This window comes from Nomascus leucogenys, chromosome 1a, assembly GCF_006542625.1.
Source record: "Nomascus leucogenys isolate Asia chromosome 1a, Asia_NLE_v1, whole genome shotgun sequence".
Lineage (NCBI taxonomy): Eukaryota > Metazoa > Chordata > Mammalia > Primates > Hylobatidae > Nomascus > Nomascus leucogenys.
Window position 1 is genome coordinate 54,609,320 of NC_044381.1, and position 20,075 is coordinate 54,629,394.

Sequence of the window (20,075 nt, forward strand, 5' to 3'; positions counted from 1 at the left end):
TGGGGTCAGTTTCACCCCCATACTCTCCTTGCATGAATGCTGGAAATGAGCCACCCCAGATTCTGGTGGTGGATATTAGCTGCACTCTGCAACCTCACGCCTCCCTGCCTCTCTTCCCGCTATTCCTTCCACTTGCAATGGAAATCATTATTATCAAAATCCCACTCATTCTTCAATGATCCAGCTAAAAGGCTTCTCTCCCCAGTTTTCTCTATCCTACCCTGTCTTTCCCAAGACAGAATTAATTTCCCTGTCCTCTACCCTTGTATGAAAGAAGTCTGTCTTTGACCTCAGTTTCTTCGGTGTTAGCTCTAGCACCGCTGTTCTCTACCTAAGTGGCTTTAGAGAATTTACTTAGCCTTTCTTGGGCCTTGGTAAATTGGAGATACTCAAATATACTTCTATGTAAATTGCTTAACAGAATGTGTGACACGAGGTAAAAAGTCAATAAATCTTAGTTCTCCTTTGTAGTCATTTTCTTCTTTGTCCTGTGGTTATTTGTGAACAAATGTGCATGCCTCACTAGACAGTGAACTATTGGAAGCCAGGGGCTGTGCTTTATCTGTCTTAGCATGCCATATGCCATCAAGTACATGCTTGTTATGTAGCTGTGCTCAGTACATTTTTGCAGATTTGATAGAGAAAGGAACCCTTTTTAGATTTTGTCTGAATTCTTAACTAATATGACAAGCTTTCTCTTGTTTTCTAATGGAGTTCTGGTAGAAACTTTTCCTTCTGCAGAATTCATATGAGACACTTGCATCAAACATTTTGTGTATTTTTTATACACAAAATTTATTTATAGTCATATGTACTAATTATAATACCAATACAGATATATCTTTATTTCTTAGACAATATCTTCTAGGCATACATAATACTTTATTTTGATTTCTCATCTTCATAAGAGCTACGCAATATTTTTGCTACTTTTCCAGATTTACAGAATATAAAACGAAGCTCGGAGAAGCTAAACCAGCTATGGATATGGAAGGCCAGAGTTACAACATGGGACAATGCTCTAAAGATCTTCATCTTTCTTCTCTGCCATCTTTCTTTTTTGTCATAACATTACAAAAAAATCGAGAACTAGGGGTAATTATCTACTATAGTTTTAACTCCTCATCACAATTGCTGTCTCCATTTTGCGTATTATGTTCTAGTCTTCTCCATAGCCTGTCAGTTGGATACAATTGACAGCAGGGTACACCTATACACCTACAATTGATAGCAGGGTACCATTCTGTGACTTGCTTGTTTCACCATACCCAGTACTTTTTACCATGCACCCATTATCACCATATTTCTTTTACTTTCAGTGACAAGCAAAACAGGTGGACGATCAAATAGAGACCTTGGTGTGGGTGTGTTGTTCATACTCACTGTGTATTGACCTAGTTTAGATTTTACTTTTTCCTTTCAGAAAAGGAGAATTCAGAGGGAAACTCAAGAAAGTCGCAAAGGAGAGCATGGCCCTAGATGAAGACAAGATGAGTTTGCTCTGAGTTCAGAAAGGATAGCTTCCTGTTGTCTGAATAATATTATCACCTCTTAAACACTCCTAGGTTTTACTTTCTACAGGAAAACGAACACAAAATAAAACTACCACATATCTTCATTGCACAAACACATACATCCTTCACAGAGGGAGAGAAAGAATTACAATTTCAACAAAACTTTAAAAGGTAGAAACCACTGAATCTGTTGGGTTACCTATATTCTAAGTTAAATTAAGTCTGAACAAAAATTATTTGACTCCCAAAGGAGAAAATCTTCATCTCTGTGGCAAGTAATTACTGAATTATTATTTTGTGACATATTCACTACTGTGAAAAATAAATAAGGAAGATTGAGTGTTCTATGCATTTTTTCCTTTATCCAAGTCAAGAGCTTCTTTGATTCGAGGGCAGTTGAACAGTCTAAATCAGAAGATGTTTGAGGACAGACTCTTTTCAAGGCTTGATAAAAGCATAAATTCATGGGAGACATTATCCCAGGAGATCCAGAGAGAGAGGGAGAGCTCTTTTGAGGTGAGTGTGGGAAGAGAAGAATAGTAAGTGAGATCCAGTGGACGGGGAGGGAGGAACAGGGAGGAAAGGGGACAGGAAAGGAGGTGGGAGAGAGGGGGAAAGAAAAGAGAAGCCTTTGTGTTTATGGTTCTCTCTTTTCTTTTGACAGGCTTCTGTTGCTGAAGATCACTAAAAGATCACTCTTTTGAAACTGAGCGTGTTTGTGTTCTGTAGAGATCATCTTAGCCACCCACTCTCAGGGACTTCTGGTGGACACTCTTCTTTGCATCAGTAATGTGCCTTACAGCTGAGCTCTCGTCCTACCCATGGGCTCCTGTCCTCTGGAGATGCACCCATACCCCAACCATGTTGCTTTTGGGAACACAAATGAGCTATTGCTTGTCCTCTAGTGTTTTTATCTTTAACCATTTATCCGCAATTCCAAGAAAATAATGACAGTCGCATTCCACAGCCTATTACATTTTTTTTTGAGATGGAGTCTCACTCTGTCACCAGGCTGGAGTGCAGTGGCGCGATCTCGCTCACTGCAACCTCCGCCTTCTGGGTTGAAGTGATTCTCGTTCCTCAGCCTCCTGAGTAGCTGAGATTACAGGCACATGCCACCACACCAAGCTAATTTTTGTATTTTTAGTAGAGATAGGGTTTCACCATGTTGGCCAGGATGGTCTCAATCTCCTGACCTCGTGATCCACCCAACTCAGCCTCACAAAGTGCTGGGATTACAGATGTAAGCCACCATGCCCAGCCAGCGTTATTATATATTTTTATTTACATATACATATTAAATTCAACTTGATTAGTTTTTTGACAATTGCAAACTCATGATAAATTTAATCAGTGCAGAAAATGACAAAGCATAGAGTAAATTTACCAATAATCCAACATCCTGGTAATTACCATGTTTAATGTTAAGTGGCTATCATCCTCAATATGTCCCCATATGACTGTAGAGAAAGATGAACAGGAGGAGAGACAGAGTTTTGCAAAATATAAGTTCACACAGTAGTGAATATGTCACAAAATAATAATTCAGTAATTACTTGCCATATGATTCTAGAGAAAGATGAACAAGAGGACAGTTTTGAAAATATAAGGTTATTCTATACATAGTATTTTAAAAAATAATTTCTATTAAATTTAATTTTCCTAAAATATAATGGAACAACAAAAAAAAAAAACAATTCAAAGTGTGTTAAGGCTAGGTGCAGTGGCTCACGCCTGTAATCCCAGCACTTCTGGAGGCCAAGGCAGGTGAGTTACTTGAGGTCAGGAATTCGAGACCAACCTGGCCAACATAGCAACACCCCGTCTCTGCTAAGAATACCAAAATTAGCCAGGCATGGTGGTGCATGCCTGTAATCCCAGCTACTCAGGAGGCTGAGGAAGAGGAATGGCTTGAACCTAGGAGGTGGAGGTTGCAGTGAACCGAGATCATGCCACCGCACTTCAGCCTAGGTGATAGGGTGAGACTCCATCTCAAAAAAAAAATAAATAAATAAAATAATAATAATAATAATAATTAAATTTAAAAAATCAAAGTGGGTTAAATTCTCAAAAATATTTTTATCACTATGAGTTCCCAAAAACACCTCTATAAGATTAAGAAAAGTAATTATCAAAAGCAATGAGGATGGAGTCATATCATGAATTTTTTAATTTTTTGTTTTTAGACAGGTTAAAGATTAGTTCTTGCCATGAAAAATTTGGAAATTAGCACATACACCCTACAGCTTATTTTTCTCTCCCTTCTTTCTTATTTCATCATTCAGTATTTTCTCCTTGTCAAAGTTAATAATATTTATTTCCTTTTATGTGACTATAATATTCATAATTGTTCATATTTCCAATACTTTTGAGACCATGATTCTTTCTCCAGTCATGCACAACCACCAGGTCAGCATTCTCCCCCTACAGCTTAATTGAGATATAATCCACAGACTGTACCGTTCAATGACTTTTAGCATGTTTACAGAATTGTGCAACTGTCACCACTATTTAACTAAAATATTTTTATCATCCCACAAAGGGGCCAGACATGGTGGCTCACACCTGTAACCCCAGCACTTTGGGAGGACAAGGCTGGAGGATGTCTGGAGACCAGGACTTTAAGATCAGTCTGGGCAGAACAGCAAGACTCCATCTCTACAAAAAATTTAAAAAAAAATTAGCTGGGCTTATTGGCATGCACCTGTGCTCCCAGCCACTTGGGAGGATGAGGTGGAAGGATCACTCGAGCCCAGGAGTTTGAGGCTGCAATGAGCTCTGATAGCACCACTGCACTCCAGCCTCAGCAACAGAGTGAGATCCTGTCTCTAAAAAACTCCCCCTCCAAAAAACAAAAACAAAATCCAGAAAGCAAAAATCTCAAAAAGGAACCTAGTACCCTTTAGCAATCACCCCCTATCCTGCCCCTTCTCCCATCCTTAGGCACCCACTATTCTTCTTTCTGTAGATTAGTGGGGAGGTGGGAAAGCGAGAAGAGAAATGAAGAGAGTCAACACAGATGTCTTATCAAGAAAGTTTCACCATGAGTGACTAGAACCAAATTCCTCCAGGAAAAGTCCGGAATCCAGTTAAAATGCACCCTCAGAGACAATCAGCCAAGTGACAAAGAAGCCGGATTAAACATTTAAACACCAACTTTTGTCATGCAGTGACGATGCCAGCGCCTGGGGGTTTTCCTCACTGGTCTTTGAGGCCAGCGGTACAAGGGCAGGGTGACATTCCCTGGTTAAGGGAAAGCCTTCTGGAACGAAGATGCAGATGGGCCATTGAGTCATGTCTCCTACAGGCACCAAGATTCACAGACAGTGTGAATGTCCAGAGGCTGATTCTCCCACTGTTTCCCTATATAAAAGTTATTATTAATATTTCTCCTTGTTCCCTCTTTACCTTACTCTTGAAATCTTAGACTTTGGTATTGTTTGCCAGGCTATTCTTTCCTTACATCCTGTAATACTGCCAAGCGTCCTTGAAAATGGCGGTTCTGACTTGATTGTTACCTTCAGTCTGGTTGTACTCTCACTATAACCAGCTGAAATTCTTTCTTTCTATTACATGGTTATGTTTTTCCATGGTTGATCGTCATTTTTTCTTTTAAAATCATTTTTTTGTTATTCCAGTGAATTTATTGGAAAATGATTTGCAAGCCAGTATGCATGGTACCATTTTCCCCGGAAATTCTCAATAGTAGTTTTACCTTGGCCTTAATAGTAGCACGAAGGTAATTTGCAAGAATTTGTAGAATGATATAAATCAAAGAAGTGTTTCTAAAAGCCAGATGCACTCTTCTGTGTGTCAATATTGTCAAACAGCAATATAACATAGGCTACACATCTAGTTTATTTTTTATTTTCTTTTTTAGAGACAGGGTCTTGCTATGTCACCCAGGCTAACGTGCAGTGGTGTGATCATGGCTCACAGCAGCCTCAAACTCCCAAGCTCAAGCAATCCTCCTACCTCAGCTTCCCAAATATCTGGAACTATAGGTCCATACCACTACATCTGGCTAATTAAAAAAAAAAAAAAATGAGAGATGGGGTCTTGCTATGTTGCCCAAGCTGGTCTTGAACTCTTGCCCTTAAGTGGTCCTCCTGCCTCAGCCTCCCAAGTAGCTGGGATTACAGGCACAAGCCACCACACCTGGCTTACATATGTAATTTTAATTCTCTAGGAGCCACAATTAAAAAAAATTAAAAAGAGGTGAAATTAATTTTAGTAATATATTTTATCTAACCCAATATATCAAAAATACTATTTCAACATGCAATTGATAGAAAAAATTAGTAATGAGATAGTTTATATTATGTCAACTAAGTCTTCAGTATCAAGTGTTTAAGTTTACAGAACATTTCCATTCAGCCTTGCCACCTTTTAATAGCCACATGTGTCTAGTGGGTATTATATTGGACTGCACAGCTCTATGTAACAGAAATCTGCATTTTTGGCTCTTAAAGTTACCTTGTAATTATTATTAATCTGATAATCACACTTTAAAATGAGAGAAAAAGTATTTAAAGGGGTTCAGCAATGAGTCCAATAATGCAAAGCCAGTTAACTGAAATCTAGGAGTCCAGGACTAATATTACACAGGTCTCTTCAACCTTGGGTTAGTGTCTTTTCCATATTTGCTTCTCTTTGCGGTAATTATGTCCGGTTGCCTGCCACATATCCATTTTCTCCTTCTTTTTAATAACTAAATCATAATACTGGGGGAGAAAAGGCAGTAAGATGCTCTGCCAAAAACCTATACTTCCCAGATTCCCTTGTTCACAGGGCTGTTCATAAGACACAGTCTGGCCAATGAGTTAAAATCAGAAATAAAAAGGAGATTGTAGGGTAAACTTCACTTTCTGAAATAATGCCTCAACTCTGTCTGTTGTTCTTTACTGTTTTGTTCTTCCACCTGCTGAGAATGCAAAGAAGAGACTGGAAGTGAGGTCATGATCACAAGCCACACTTTTTGAATGATGGATACAAAGGGTGGAAGGAGTGTGTCGATGTCCTCAGGGAGCTGGCGCACCAGCCATAAACTGTACACTTGTTACTCTGTAAGAAGTATAAGCTCTTGTATGATAAATCCTTTGTAGTTTCATGCCAGATTGTAACTCTTGAATGATATTCTCATTTCAAACGTCATTATGTCATTTCAAGATCAATAGGCTTTTTCTCACTGGGTGTGGTTAAAATTTAAAAATCAGCTAAACACTGATAATGCTCACTAGGCTAATATTTATTAGCAAATAAGACAAATACAGGAACAAACATTTCACCTTTGCAATACAGTCTTGCAAAGAATTTTTAAAAACTCTTTACATTGCTGTACAGTTACTAGAACAAAATATGTTTATGTCATCACTGTAGTATGACATCATGTTCATCCACATCAACACCTGTTGAAATGGCTAAAGAGCTGTCTTCTGGGTTGATGATGTACTAGGAATTATGAGATCCTGGTTCTTTTCATGCTTCTGTCACAAACAAACTGTCTTTGTGCGATTATGCTAGCTTCTCTCTAACTCAGTTTCCTCACCTGTAAAGCAAAAGATTAAAGTAGTGGAATCCTAAATTCCTTTGCAGCTTTAGCATTCTACGAATCTATGGAAGCATTTCTTCCAGGAGACAGGATTCACAGCCCAATTTCATTTGATGTTTGGCCTTTGGGTCTGTGCTAGTTTAAATCGTTACATTAAATTTTTGGCAGTGATAATGCTTGAACATCCACCATTTACAACTCTGACAACATTCCTTCTGCTACGGAACCTACTCTTTTAGAAGACTCAACTTATTCAGTACTGCATAAAGCACCTTCATAAAATTTCAAGTGAAAAGGATTTCAAGGAAATCAGATTTAGTACCTATGCTCTCTTTCAAAGATTCTGGGAAATCATTTTCAGTGAGCTAAGAAAACAGATACTATTCATAAAATTTAACATTGCATGTGTGTGTGTTTTAAAATGCTTGTCTTACTTCTTTTGTTCTATTTACTATTAGGTGTTATTAAAAATCCTAGCTTTTTTCATTTGCTCTTAAAAAAAAATTCTCCAAGAGTCTCTTTCCAACTCTGAAAACTCTTGGCTAAATACTGGTGCTATTTTCAACTTATAGTAACTGGCAACCTTACATTTTGTAAAGTTCAGGAAGAGCAGAAACTCAGCTTCCAAATATGCCACTCTGTCAGCAGGTTTGAATGTACAGGAAGCAGACAATGGAAGGCAAATGTCTGGAACCCAAATGCTGCTTTCCTGTAGAGAAGACTCAAATGAAGACTAGCTTCTAAATCTTGTCTTTCAGCTGATTCGGGTGGATGGTACCCAGTTCTAGCCATTCTTCTTCTATCCAGAAGAATAACATCTTTTATTAAACCTCTTCTTTTAAGTACTACTTATTTTAATGCTACGGCTATCAGAAAGCATTTATTCTACCTCACAATATGCCTGCAAACCGTGGTTCCAAGGAGGCAGTATTGTCTACTGGTTAAAAGTGCAAGGATAGTAGGAAAACAGATCTGTCATGTTGAGAAAACATTCACCCTTTACTAAGCCTTATTTTTCTAATTTGTGAAGTAAGGACAATAATAGTCCCTAACTCACAGGATTATTGTGATGGCTCTGTAAGATACTATATGTAAAGCACGCACTCTTGGTACATGGCCATTATTCAATAACTATATGTTAGTATCATTATTTCCATCATCATTATTGTTTGAAGTAGTAACAATATTCATAGCACTACTATTTCTCAAAATAGTTTCCCTTGATAATACCACTAAACATGTACTTCCTCTCTTATATAAACTAGGTAGATTTCTAGAGTCATCCCAATCAACTTAATTTTAATGTTTTTATTGGTTTCCTGAAATAGTTCATCCAGGATTCTTGAAAGTGGGCATACAGCTATATTCATCATTGTATTTTCAATGCATATTGTAATACCTAATGTATAAATGTTTATTGAAAAAAATCACATTTGGGTGACCAGCAATAGACAGGCTTTCTGGTATTTTTACTCTATTTCATAAACTCTGTTGATTCTAATGTCATGCAATTGTAAATCAGGCTCTTTCATTGCCTGAGAACTGAGGCAAAAATCTCTAAATTGAGAATAGTACATGCCAAGTACCTTCTCATTCTAAAGAGAGCCACTAAAAATCTGAAATACATCCTTGCAGTATTTATTAAAGCAGCAAATCTAGTCCTGCGACCATTACTGCCCATCCCCTCCAAGTCTCTGTCAGAGACACATACCAATAATTTGGGGGAATGGAGTCAGGAAACTGGGGCACAAGTACTCCCAGGGGGAGGAGGGTCCACCTTTCTAAGTAAGCCAGGGAGAGGTCTGCAGGAGAACTGCCTCTAGAGATGGGGGTTGGCAAGAAGGTAATGTTAGTGTCTCAAATTTTGATGAGCATCTGCTTCTACAGTGGACTTGCTGGGCTTTCTCTGTCCTATGCGAGACAAAGAGAGAGAGGAAAAAAAGTAATTGGAGATAAGATGAAGGGTGAAATGAGAGTGAAGAAGAGGAGTAGACTCCACTGTCATCTTCTGATGAGACACGACCTGAGAGTTTCCCATGAGCTCAAGGGACCTACAGCAAGGAGCCGCCTGGAGCCATCTTGTTGATGACCCCCTCAGGAGGACTCCAACTGTAAGAATTGAGTAAAAGGAGTTTCTCAGTGACGTGAAGCTGAAGAGGGCATCTGAGGAGATGAGCTGTAAAAACGTATTCACAAGAGGGACATGTGAAGGGAGTGACCATTCCGAAGAACCCAGACAGCTGCCCACAGGAGAAGGATGCCATCCCAAAGATGGTACCCAGTAAGTGAAGAGACTTTGGCTTCTCCCTTGAGTTCTCCTCTCTAATCCCTGCCTTCAGAGGGGTGGGCAGAAAGGAAAGGGAGAAGTTGAGCAGCCAAATGGCATCAAAGAGAGAAGCCTTGAACTGGATAAAAACTGAAAGTTTTGAGACTGGATCAAAGCTTTTTCCTATTTCAGTATTAAAAATTCCAAGATGAGACTGTTCTTATACCAAAAGCTATCAGTTCTTTATAGAACCTATGCCAAGTGTTATCAAGGGCTATGAAAAGGAAGTTCAAAAGAGCAAACCAGGAGGCCGTGATGAAAGAAAAAAATAAATCTGTTTCCTATGCAGTCAAAGCTATTTATTACACCAATTACACTCATAACCCTGTAAGGGAGAGAAGAAGGGAGAGAGATATGAAGATGGCTAGTGGGCAGGCCAGTCAGACAAGCTCAGCTGTTAATTCACCCTATGCCATTCCAAGTGAGCTGGCAGAAGTAGGGATTCTGAAGCGGAACTTCGGACTCTGGGCCAAGTGTTCCTTCCATTGCACTGCACCAACCCCCATAATAAGGGCTTCCGTTTTTTATTGCACTTTAAAATTAACAAAGCACTTGGGTGAACCACTGCCTTGCCAAGAATGTTTAGTCTGAAGAAAATTCTGTTAAACAAGGTGTCAAAACAACCATCAAAGATGCTTCTAAGAGCATTATCTTAGCTCTGCAGGGATTCAGCACAATGTAGAGAAAATACAAGATTGAAAATCCAAAGGCTCACGTTCGTTCTGGTTGTAGCGCAACGAGGAGCTTTAAGAAAGGAGCATGGCATTTGGCTTCAGATTGAGATTCAAATTCTGGCTCTGCTATTTAGCAGCTGTGTGACCTAAGGCACAATTCTTAACCTCTTTAATCCTCGATTTCTTCATGCATAAAATAGGAAAATGCCACCTACTTCCCAGGATTGCTGAGAGGAATAATGAGATAATATCAAAGCCTGGGAATGTGTCTGGAACTCAACAGGGGTCCAATAAGTACGAGTTTTATCGAATCACTTATCAGTACATTTTCTGCTCTGCCGACCTAAGAGAACTCTGGTGTTGATGAAATACAATATGTATGAGAACAACTCTTTACAGTGAGTTACTTTAAAATATTTATTTTTCTTGTTCTCTTCCTGGGTGATATCTTTTTTTCAACTATGGGAGCTCAGAGTCAACGTGAGATGGGAAAATTCCTTTTTGTCTTTTTGAAAGCAAATTCCAATCTCTTAAAACCAGTTTTCTTTACAGTTCTTAGTACAGTTATTTTTGTTAGTACTTTTAGATACGTATCATTTTTCACAATTATAAAAGACATACATATTCATTATAGGAGATGTGAAAAATATTACAAAGTATTTCCTTTCAGTTATTTCTAGACAAGAATATTTTTAAGAATTGGGTTTATTATGTATATATAGTTTAATAATAGGATTTTTTGATTAAACATTTGATACTTGGTTGATTGTATCTGAGTCAGTAAACAATAAAAAGAAGAAGTGTAATTCATTAACAAGAAATAGAGAATGTGAAGATAGTTTCTTAATGGTGTGTTTTTTTTTGTGAACTATAACCTAGCCATAGAAGACAATGTGAAATGTATGTGTACACTTTATACAAACACAAGAAACCAAACACCTGAGTAACTATTATACAGGTTTAGGAATAAAATATTTCTAGTTCTTTAGAAGCCCACTAGGGCATGTTCTCTCTGTTGCATCTTTCTACCTATTCCAAGAAGTAACCTCTATCCTCAAGTGTGATCCTCAAAATGCTTAACAATTGTCGTGGTATGTCATCTGTCGCTGCCAAAGTTGTGTTTTCTCCATCCAGGGTTCCAGAGGCCAGCAGGCAACAGGGCAGGGAAGCTGTCCCCTAACACTTCTCTTGTCTTTTTATTTTGCTTATTGTGTTCTTTCTCATGTCATTAATTTAAATTAATATTTAATTGAGTTTGGCAACGTTTTCTCTTATTGTCTGTTTTTTGTTTATTTATTTGTTTTGGTATAGCTAGAAAGGCTTTACCAAGTAAATTAATGTTTTCTTGTAGTACTTTTATGGTTTTACTTTCCCATTAAATTCTACATGTAGATCCCTGATGGATTAGTAGTTCATTCTGGTGTATGGTATGAGGTATAAATTCATTTTTCTTCTATTTCAATAATTTCTGATGACACTTTCATTAACACTAACTAGAATGGGTCTATATCTCTTCTTTTATGTTCATTGTTATGTTTGTTTAAGCACCAATACACTGCTTTTATTATAAGGGGCTTTGTAGTATCACTTAATATCTGATATGACTAGCTTTCCTCATTGCTCTCTCGTCCTTTTTCAAGATTTTTCTAACAAAATTGTTAAGTTTATCTTCTATGTGAACTTTATAATCAATATGTCTAGCCCCCAAACAAAACAAAACAAAACAAATACCTGGGATTGGATTAAATTTATGTATTAACTCATGGCACTGCCCACAAAGATAAGATCTCTAGTTTTTCTAGGGTAGTTTTGTGTCTTTCAAAGATATTTTGAAGTTCATCTCTTATAGCTTTTGTCTATTTTATGCTAATTTTGTTTCTACCAATTTTGTCACTAATATGCTATAGGATTTAATGTATCTTCTACATGATTATAGTTTGTAGATACTAAGGCTATGGATTTTTTGATAACTTTATAGTATACTACTTATTGATTTGTTTATTGGTCATATGAATTGCGGTATTTATTCTCAAAGATTTTCCAGGTATACTGTCATATCATGTACAAATAGAAATAGTTTTCTTTTCCAATTCTCACACCTCTAATATTTTATACAGCAGTAAAGGTAGTCGGTATTCTTGCCTTTTCTTGACTTTAGGAAAATGTTTCTAGTGCTTTCCCATTAAATTAGATGCTGGCTTTAGAAGACATAAAGTTGGCATGCACACACACACACTTTCAAATCTGTAGACCAATCTTAGATGTATCAATGCAAAAATTTAAAATAAAATATTATCAAATAGAATCCAAAAACATTGAAAAAGAATGCACTGTGAACAAGTGGATTTTTCTAGAAATGTAGGAACAGTTCAGATAAAAAATTCTTATATTTACCATAGTTATGGCTAAAAAGAAATCATATGATAATCTCTCTGGATGCTGGCAGAAAGTCCAACAAAATTCGACCAAAATCTCTGATGGAAAAAATGCTCGATGAAAATAGAAATTTATGAATACCATCTCAACACAATTAATATATCTGTACCTATAATTATATTCATATCTAGGTAGATTTAGATAGAGAAATAAAACTAGTTCTAATGGGAAAATGCCATGGACATTTTCCCACAGCCAAGAATTATTGTTAAACATTGTGTTAAAGTATTAGCCAATGCAAGCTGACAAGGGTTATGATGTTATTTAAGCCTAAACAACTTGGACTTGTGGAAATATGCACAATTATGACTGTTACACCCACAGATTGGTTATAGGTTGGTTGATACCAATCTGAGTAAAAGTAGAATAAGGATGAATTTATTGTGAAACAAAGGGATATTTCTCACACCTGTAGATTAGAGTGATGATTCTTGCTGGGATTCAAATCACCCAGCAAATCATCCCTATATATCATACATATTTTATGTCTGGAAATACAGATTTCCAGTCCCAATCACAGAAGTTCCAGATTCAGTAGGTCTAGGGTTTGACCTTGGAAGTTTTGTTCTTTCTTACTATGTATTTCAGTGTGTAGACATGGTTTTAGGTACTATTATTTTATAAAGCTTTATTTACTTGATTATTTATTCATATGTTTATTTCCCTTCTAGTTTTGGAATGTGTTGAAGTTAGCTTACCGGAACATATAAAGTACAACAAAATTAATGTAAATTTTAAAAAGGAAAATAAATTAAAATTAAGAAAGTTAAATGTTGGCATAGATGACGTTAATATAAAAAAAGCCCACCACAGTGAGTTAGAAACAGTAAGGTCGTTTGAAGAAGTTGAGACACAAGGCCATTCATGGGTTGTCATGTGAAGTATATTATATTATAGTTCCTCTTTATCCACAACTGGTAGCATTTGCTTGTGCATAAAATCATTTAAAATAAACACTAAGAGCTGTCTCTAGGTAGAACAGTGGCATATAATTTCATCATATATCTGTAGATGTGCATATGCAAAAGATTGGTGTGAATGCACAGACACCTTGGTTATTAGACAGTGGCACGGGGCTTAGATTGTAGGCATAGCACCTTTGATCTTTATATATTTAACATTTTCAGCATGGGTCAGCAGAGTAATCTATTTCATCTCCAGTACCTGTACCTATTAAGGTATATTTATTATCTATACCCTACTAATACCATAAAGAATTTAAGAAGGGTTAAACAACAACAAATACACTTACGACAGGACAATTAAAATACAGATAGAAAAAGAAATCAGAAATCATAGGAGAAGTCAGACAAATCTGCTAGACGCAATTTTAACTGCAATGGATTATTACATTTAGATTTTCATTGATTATCCTCTAAAGCTAAAAAGAAAACATGATAGAGATCGCTCTTCTCTGATAAAAATAAAAATCGTACATTTCTTTATAAGATTTGTTCCCACTATTAAATTCTAAGAAAAATATATCAAATAGAGCTATCTGTGAATAGTGTGCAGTCATAATTCCACAGCCTTTACCATCCCCAAACCTAGCTCAGGAGATTGCTTTTATCTCACTAGTTTATAGTTAGTTCTTTAGTTAGCACTGTACATATGTTTTTTTCTTACCTAGATTAAGGGCTTGAGGATATGTCTGTTCATTTTCCTAATGTTGCACTTTTCTGATATAACAGGCACTAGTAAATGTCATCAAGTGAATGAATGAAAAATCAATGAATAGACAAACAAATAATACTTTGTACAGCCAATTGCATGTCCTAGCTCTCACCCAAATCACCGGGCTTGGGTTATTTAATAGTTTTTTAATTTATTTTATTTATTTATTTATTTATTTATTTATTTATTTATGAGACAGAGTCTCATTCTGTCACCCAGGCTGGAGTGCAGTGGCACAATCTCCACTCACTGCAGCCTGCGCCTCCCAGATTCAAGCAATTCTTGTGCCGCAGCTTCCGGAGTAGCAGGGATTACAGACGTGTGCCACAATGCCCAGCTAATTTTTGTATTTTCAGTAGAGACAGGGTTTCACCATGTTGGACAGGCTGCTCACAAACTCCAGGGCTCAAGTGCCTGCCCTCCTTGGTCTCCCAAAATGCTAGGATTACAGGCATGAGCCACCGAGTCAAAACAACAGTTTTTTTTTTCAACAAATATTTATTGAGCACCTACTGCATGCCAGGTGCTGCTTTTAGTACTTATTAGGCTGGTGCATAAAAAGTAATGGCAGGACCTGCAATTACTTTATAGTTATGGCCAATAAGCGAAAGAGGCAAAAACGATTTTCATTATAGTTCTTATTTTCTATATTGGGGGAATAAATGATTAAAGTGTGTAATGTGTTAGATGGCAAGAAGTACTTTGAAGAAGAAAAAAAAAAACTTGACAGTGCAGTTAAAAGAGATAGAGTCCTGAACTCTATGTAAGTGTGTGGTGTGTGTGTGTGTGTGTGTGTATGTGTGTGTGTGTGTATGAGAGAGAGATAGAGACTGGGAATATAAATCCAGGAGAAAAGACATGACTGGGGCATCCTAGCTTCTTATGATAACTGGTGTAAACAGAAATAAAAAGCATAATGATTTAACCCTAACGGTCTCAAGGCAGGTAATGTTGTCGCTGAGAGTTCTGGGGATAGAAGGAAGTTTAACTTATTTCCAAGAATACACAGTATTATGAGTATTTGCCTCACTTTGTTGCTCAGAGAGGGTGGTGGATGTACCCAAACAATCATTCCAATCAACAATGATAGGTATCCAACCTATCTATCATTCCAAGCTGGTGAAATGCATGCATTTTGGGGATTAGGTTAGGGAAAGAGGCTGAGGAGAAGGTTAGGAGGAGGAAGAAATTCTCACACACAATGGGACCTGTTATTGCAGCAGCACTATACAAGAAATAGTTTTCAAGGAAGAACTTGAGAATTAATTTCAAATTGAAGTCTAAGTGCAATTTAGATAGGCAAAAAGTAATTTCCTGGGTTGGATTTGGCCAGGGCATTGGACTTAACACCTCATCTCTTGCAAAAATTGCCAGGGGATCGTTGATAATTATAAAAGAGCATGGCCTTAGATTTACAGCTCCAGCGTAGGCTGGTATCTTCAGAGGGCAGCGCCACTCAGCACTGGGAACAGACTCCAGTTGATGAATGATAGCCTAATGCCACTTACTGATTTACATGCCCTCTGTGCTCCCAACAGCACCTGCACTTTTCCAAGAATGCTTCTTTGCCTAAGGACTGCCAAGACTTTGCTCTGTCAAATAGTACAAGATCAGATCAATTGATACTAAAGAACCTCTGCAGCTCAGAAACTTAAAAAAAAAATGGGTCAATAGATGCTTGCTGAAGTGATTGTTATTTTTAAGCAGGTAAATATATCAATATGAGTACTGTAGGAATAATAAAGGTAGTGAACACTGAAGAATCCCAGACTGGGCTTTCATCTCTACAGCTACCAAGCTATGTAAAATCCAGCAAGTCATTTCACCTCACCGAGTCTCAGTTTTCTTGTCTTTACAAACCTGAATAAAATCCAAACAGTTTGCCTACTCTAAACGACCACCACCTAATTCATCACCTGGTGGTCTACTCTAACTTTAGAATCCTTTCCTATTTCCCTCTCCCTGTGACCCCAGTCATATTGGCTCTCTTTTTGTTCTGCAAATCTACCAAATTTGCCTGTAGTCAGGGCCTCAGTGCTTGCTCTTCCTACCACACAGAATTCTTCTCCCCCAGAGCATTATATGGCTGGCTTCTTCCCATCATTCAAATATCCTTTCTCAGAGGTGCTATCTCATCATCCAATCAAAGATTGCCCCTTGCCCTTCATTTTTTTTCTCTTTCAGCTTCTCATTTTATTAACGTCATAGTATTATCACTTTCCAAAATTATATTTTTTATGTCATTGTTTACATGTTCAATGTTTATCAACAACCCTTCCTCACCATCATAGAATCAGAGTTTCCATGAGCAAAAGAGCCTTGTGGGTTGTCGGCAAAGCCTGAGTCCTGTCCTTTTGCTCTCCTCCCCAGACAGTACGAGCTTCACCACTCGCTCCACCTTCTCCACCAACTACTGGTCCCTGGGCTCTGTCCAGGCACCCAGCTACAGCGCCCAGCCTGTCAGCAGCGCGGCCAGCGTCTATGCAGGCGCCAGGGGTTTTGGTTCCCGGATATCCGTGTCCTGCTCCACCAGCTTCAGGGGCAGCATGGGGTCCGGGGGCCTGGCCGCAGGGATGGCCGGGAGTCTGGCAGGAATGTGAGGCATCCAGAACGAGACGGAGACCATGAAAAGCCTGAACGACCGCCTGGGCCCCTACCTGGACAGAGTGAGGAGCCTGGAGACCAATAACTGGAAGCTGGAGAGCAAAATCTGGGAGCACCTGGAGAAGAAGAGACCCTAGGTCAGAGATTAGAGCCATTATTTCAAGACCATTGAGGACATGAGGGCTCAGATCTTCGCAAATACTGTGGACGATGCCCACATTGTTCTGCAGATAGAAAATGCCCATCTTGCTGCTGATGACTTTAGAGTCAAGTATGAGACAGAACTGGCCATGCACCAGTCTGTGGAGAAAGACATCCATGGGCTCCACAAGGTCATCGATAACACCAATGTCACTCGGCTGCTGGTGGAGACACAGATCGAGGCTCTCAAGGAGGAGCTCTCTTCATGAAGAAGAACCACGAAGAGGAAGTAAAAGGCCTACAAGCTCAGATTGCCAGCTCTGGGTTGACAGTGGAGGTAGATGCCCCCAAATCTCAGGACCTCACCGAGACCATGGCAGACATCTGGGCCCAATATGACGAGCTGGCTTGGAAGAACTGAGAGGAGCTGGACAAGTACTGGTCTCAGCAGATTGAGGAGAGCACCACAGTGGTCCCAACGCAGGCCATCAAGTTTGGAGCTGCTGAGATGATGCTCACTGAGCTGAGATGTACAGTCCAGTCTTTGGAGATCGACCTGGAATCGATGAGAAATCTGAAGGCTAGCTTGGGGAACAGCCTGAGGGAGGTGGAGGTCTGCTACACTGTGCAGATAGAGCAGCTCAATGGGATCGTGCCACACCTGGAGTCAGAGCTGGCACAGACCTGGGCAGAGGAACAGTGCCAGGCCCAGGAGTACGAGGCCCTGCTGAATATCAAGGTCAAGTTGGAGGCTGAGATCACCACCTACTGCTGCCTGCTGAAAGATGGCAAGGACGTCAATCTTGGTGATGCCCTGGACAGCAGCAACTCCATGCAAACCATCCAAAAGACCACCCCATGCCAGAGAGTGGATGGCAAAATGGTGTCTAAGACCAAAGATACCAAAGTTCTGAGACATTACGCCAGCAGAAGCAGGGTACCCTTTGGGGAGCAGCGGGCCAATAAAAGGTTCAGAGGCAAAAAAAAAAAAATCTTGTGTATATTTTTCACCAGTCTATTCCCAGTATTCAGGGTAGTGCCTAGTGAAGAGCAGATCCTTAATAAATATGGAAGAATGGAAGACAATGGATTCAGTGATTTGCCTGCCATCCCAGCTCCAGCAGTCTGGGGGCCAGTGCACCTTTAGCTAGGATGATTCAGCTCCAGGAATTACCATGACCTGGGATAGTTGTTTTTAGTGACTTTCCCTGGCTGTCCTCATCCCCTGCCTATTCTGGATATAACCTTCATCTCCTGAAGGCACTGTTGTTAATTAGAGTCCATTACATATGAAGGAAGATTATGGGGTAAGGGTAGCATGAGATGGAATGAATTAAAATATTTCAAACAGTGCCTAGCTCTTCTCCCCCTTTCTCCCTATTTAGCAATGGTGAAATTTGATGTATACATTAAATAAAATATGGAGTAGTTGAGTATTTTTGTTTGTTTGTTTTGAGATGGAGTCTCGCTGTCACCCAGGTTGGAGTGCAGTGGCGCGATCTCAGCTCACTGCAGGCTCCGCCCTCTGGGGTTCATGCCATTCTCCTGCCTCAGCCTCCCGAGTAGCTGGGACTACAGGCGCCTGCCACCTCGCCCGGCTAATTTTCTGTATTTTTAGTAGAGACGGGGTTTCACCATGTTAGCCAGGATGGTCTCTATCTCCTGACCTCGTGATCCACCCGCCTCGGCCTCCCAAAGTGCTGGGATTACAGGCGTGAGCCACCGCCCCCGGCCAAGTATGTTTTAATATTATTAATAAGATTGAAAAATTTAACTATGAAAACTTTCAAAATAATGGATTTCTAATAATTGATTCTCAAATGCCATCAGTTTCTCACTACACAGTAGGAAGGACAGGAATTGATGAAGAATAAGTGAGGTTGAGAATGAGCACAGAACTTAAGGATGTGACCAGGATGTGAGGTAGGATCCATGAAACCATAAAATCTGTAAGCCAAAAATAAAATTCGAAGACACTCTAACCATTTGAATAAACTTCCTCCTCAGCCAGCGCACTCTTAAAATTTAAGCTGAAAGACTGGTTCAGTCCACGACGGGAAGTGGGGGTTTGGTATGCCTCATTATACTTCCCTGGCATTAACACCAACACAGACTTCAAGTCTGATAAAAAGCATTTACAACCTGTGCTCTCCAAAGTTTGCTACCTGGAGGCTTCATCTGCAAAATAAGAACTTTGGTCTCCACAATCCCTTATCTTAACCCAGACATTTTCTTTCTACTGACCTTAGGTCTTTAGATAAATTGAACCAATTGTCAACCAGTTAGTTTCTAAATTTGTCTATAACCAGAAGCACCCCCAACGTCCCACATTGAGCTGTCCCACTTTCTGGACCAAACCAATGTATTTCTTAAATGTATTTGATTAAAGTCTCATGTCACCCTAAAATGTAGAAAACCAAGATGCACCCCAACCAGCTTGGGCACATGTTCTCAGGATCTTCTGAGGGGTGTGTCATGGGCCATGGTCACTCATATTTGGCTCAGAATAGATTTCTTCAAATATTTTACAAAATTTGACTCTTTTCATCAACAAATCCAAGGCAAGAATGTGGCAGATTATGATAGTGAAAAGTGTGGCACAGAAAGGTTGGGAATATGGAAGAAGCAGCAGTTGGGTTTTATATGGCTCATATACAGTCATTAGTTTAAAAACAAAAATGAAATATTTCCAGTCAAGGCACACACTCTTCATTTTATCAAAATGCCCTCCACCTTTTCACTGATTTTCATAACTTGCAATGTGCCGAAGTTCTTTCTGGATTACAACTGCATTGCCCAGGAGAGGCACAATGGCAAAGAAACAAGAAGTGATTCTTACAGTCGGGAAACCCTGGAAGCTGAGGATGCCAAAGCTGTAAGTAAGGGATGATCAAAATTGGCCAAAACAACCACTATTTGCATTAATACGATTTCTGGAGCACTGATGTATTTTTAAGTAGTTGGCTCTGAATATCTAGATTTACCTCTCTTCTGTCCAAATGTAATGTCTAAAGTTACCTCCTTCCTCTTAAAAAGGTGTTAGTATCAGGTGAGTTCTAACAGATTTAATCCAAAGTCACAGGAGACATTTTGCAGGGCATAGGAAAGAAGGCACTTAATCTCTGACTGTGCCTAGTTTAGCCCATGGACAACTT

The 20,075-nt window shown here is 39.0% G+C and overlaps 1 pseudogene; it reads left to right on the top strand.

The window, feature by feature from the left end:
- Positions 1–19,810, top strand: part of LOC100586949 — a 121,775-nt pseudogene extending 101,965 nt beyond the window's left edge.
- The last annotated feature ends 265 nt before the right edge of the window (positions 19,811–20,075 follow it).